The following is a 3,868-nucleotide window of genomic DNA, read 5'->3' on the forward strand; positions in this document are numbered from 1 at the left end:
ATCTCTCATAATTAATTTTATAAATGAGATAAAAAAATATAAAAAAATTAAAAATTATATTTTATTCTTTCAATTATTAAAAAAAATTGAGAAGATCCATTTCTTTAATTAGAGTCCTACAAATTAAACTTTAGGTGTAAGAAAGAAAAAAAAACGAAAAAGAAAAAAAAATAAAAAATCGTGACTTAATAGAAATTATTATTTAATTTAGTATTTAAATTGACATCCAATTTATGTTGCCTTATGACATTCAAGTCAACATGATAAATAGAGTAAAACATACGCGAAAATAGTTTTTATTTTTATTAAAAAAAAAAACACATATTAATGTGCATTGAGTGTCACTAAAGTTATTCTCGTTGTTGTTATTTCTAAGTTGCTGAAGAAAATAAATTATTTTTATAAAACATGTTTAATTGAAATGTAAAATGTAAAAATTAAGTTAAAACTTACTAAAAAATATATTATATAAAATTTTATACATTAAATTCATTAGTAATTTCTTTTTCCCATTTTTATCATCCTACTAAACAAAGCACATTCTTTAGTGATAATTTATAGCATTAACAAAAGTCATAAAATTAAAAAAGTGAATTCTATGGTGCTTATAATTTGGTGTTTAATTTTTGTCTAACTTATTTTTTATGGTAATTTTTGAATATTTAATAATTATTTATTTTTATACTTTTAAAATTAAATATTAATTTTTAACTCTTTTTGATAAGTTAGGCAAATACTTTTAAGCACCATAACAATCACCATTAAAAAATAGAATAAAATCCAAAATAACCCTTAACAATGACCTCAAAAGACAACGAGATCCTTAACAAAAAAAACTCAATCCGGTCCCTGACAATTGCTTTAAAAGGACAACGAGATCCCTGTGCCAAAAAAAATTAATGTTATTTTTTTTTGGCACAAGACTAATCAGTCCAAAAAAAAATCAATAACCGGATTGGGTGTTTTTTTTCTTTTTAGCATGATTATTTTCATGTACCAATATTTATTTTCATTCCATGAATTTTTTTTTTTTAATTTAATGTAACAAAGCCACCTTGCAGCTCCACAATCATATCATATATAAATAAGGGATCATTGCAATTAAGAATTAACCAATTTTACTACCAACAAGTATAGAGTAATTAATTATGGTACTAATAATATATATAGAGCCATAAATAAGTACCTTCCATCACACTTAATACATCACTAAGTTAGCGTTTGGTGTAGAGATAAAGACGGAAAGATTGAGATTGAGAGACAAAGACTAAGAGACAGATATTGAAATAAATTTCAGTATTTTGTTTGGTACAAAATGAAAGACAAAAATTAAAACAATAATAAAATTTTAATTTAATTTATATAAAGGGTAAAATTAAAATTAATTAATTAAAATAAATGTATTTTAGGTATAAAATATTATTAAAATTTCAGTCTCCATTTCTAAAAATTTTAGTCCCCTATGCCCTCACTTTTTTGAGGTACTAAAATATTAAAATTTTAAAGATAGAGACAGAAATTTTAGTAATCTCTAAACCAACAAACATGATATTAAATATAAATCTCTCAATTTTTATATAAAATACTTCAATACAAACGATAACTAACTACTTTACCAAAAAGATTACTAAGTACCCTCTAATCATAATCCCAACAACAACAAAAAAAAAGTCAAACACTACTTGGACTTGATTAAATATATAGGCCTTTCCCCAAAGAGTCTAGTTCTTTTTAAGAAATAATTTTGGTTTCGAAATTATTTTTATGTTTAAAATTTCTTTAAATGTGTGGACTTGACAATTCAAAGTTTCAAATTTATGATGTAACAAGACAAACATCATTTAAAGTTTATGTGGGGTTTGGTTTGGATTTCCACCCTCATTTATATTATACATAATGCATAGGGCTCTCCATTTTAGAGTTTCTTAATTAATATATTTGTGAAAGAAGTCTACAGTTACTGTTATTTTCTCATTTTTTAATAATGATAAACTTCTTGTTTGAAATGAAGTGAACAATAGACAAAATAAATATCCTAATTTATTAAAAAATATTTTTTATTTAAGCAAATTTGTTGAAAAATAAGTGTCATACTTTAACTCGACTTTTTAACAAAATTAAATAAAAAAATTATTTTTACATATATAAATATTTGATAACTAAATAAAAAAATTATAACCTAAACATGTCGTCTTTAAAAAAAAGAGAATTGACATTTAAATAACATAAGAAATATATTTAATTTAAAGATAAATCAAGACATTTTAGTTTTTCATTAAAATATTAATTTGTTTCAAATTTAATGTAAAACTATTTTTTCCTCTTAAAAAGTATTTTTTTTAAAGAAGATATTTTTCTTGGAATCAGTCCAAACAAGCCTAAAGCAAATTTAAATAGATTTTCATAGTTTAAAAGACATTAAATGATTTTATTCAAACAAACCTCTTTCTTTACTTTTTGAAGATTTGGAATGAATTATATTTTCAAACAAACATAAAAGGCTAACAAGTCTCATCTAAATCCACTATAGTTCACACCTTAACTTGACAAGACACCATTCTAAAACATAAACTAATAAAATCATTTCCGATTCGTCTACCACTATTTATTAACATAAAAGTCAAACGGCACAATGGCACCTTCCTCCAATAACCAAATGGAGAATTTTCTTTTAATTATACCAATTAAAAAAAACTAATTTAAATTAGTCGAGTGGTTAGCTCATTCGTCAATAAGTGTTGATAGTTTGAATTTTATTTTACGTGTATATACCTCATTAGCCAATCATAAATATCTTAAATAGAACTCAAATTCACAATAAATTAATCATTTATTTGACAAACTGAAAAATATTGTAAAAAAATTGAAAAACAAAATCAATTAGAGAATTATTACTTTACTCTACCTATAAAATCACCAACATGTAGGTCAGATTCTATCACTACAACTTGATAAACTCCTCAATTCAACCCAACAAAGTATAATATATAAAAGAATAAAGAACTCAAATTAACAATAAAGGTTCAAAACATAATGATAATACAGCTTTTGTTTTTTAGAATGTCATTTTATACATTTTTCTTTTATATTATATGTTTGTTAAATTTTTAGAAAAAAAAAACTGAGGAATATTATCAAAATAGAGTTTAATTTTGATACACTTATAGTATAAAGTATTTTACACAGTCGTACAATTACATCTGTTTTTTTATGACAATTCATACATTAATGTAAAAAGTAGTTATTTTTTTATGTAACATTAAGCAATTGAATGTACATGTAAAACTATTTTACACTAACGATGCATCAAAATTAAATTCTATCAAAATATATAAGAGTATCAATATTCATTCCCTCAAAACATTTATTATTTTCACTAATTTTTTTTCTTAGTTTATTCCTATACTATTTATATCATTATTTAACTAAGAATTCTAATATAGTTGATATTGATTCAATGTCTTAAATCTTTAACCAAGAACTAAATCCTAATAACATACACCAAAAAAAATTAATACACTAATAATGTAAATTATACACAACATCTGATCATACATTAAATAAAAATAGCTAGTTTTAAAGTTCAACACTTAAAAAATCTACTATTATATGAAATTATATAATTGGATCACCATCTAAAATTTGTTATAGAATATCAAAATTAAACTTCAAAAAATCCTTTAAAAAAAATTCATAATCTCAGGAACACTATTTAATATAAAATGATTTAGTAACCAATAAAAATGACAAAATAAATGCATAACTCTCACATAATACAAAAAATAATTTTTGTGAGCTTTTATAACCAAATACGTTTATGATACTCTTTAGCTAAATTAAAAAGATAGACAAATTCTTAATAATAAAA

This window comes from Arachis ipaensis, chromosome B07, assembly GCF_000816755.2.
Source record: "Arachis ipaensis cultivar K30076 chromosome B07, Araip1.1, whole genome shotgun sequence".
In the NCBI taxonomy this organism is placed as follows: Eukaryota; Viridiplantae; Streptophyta; class Magnoliopsida; order Fabales; family Fabaceae; genus Arachis; species Arachis ipaensis.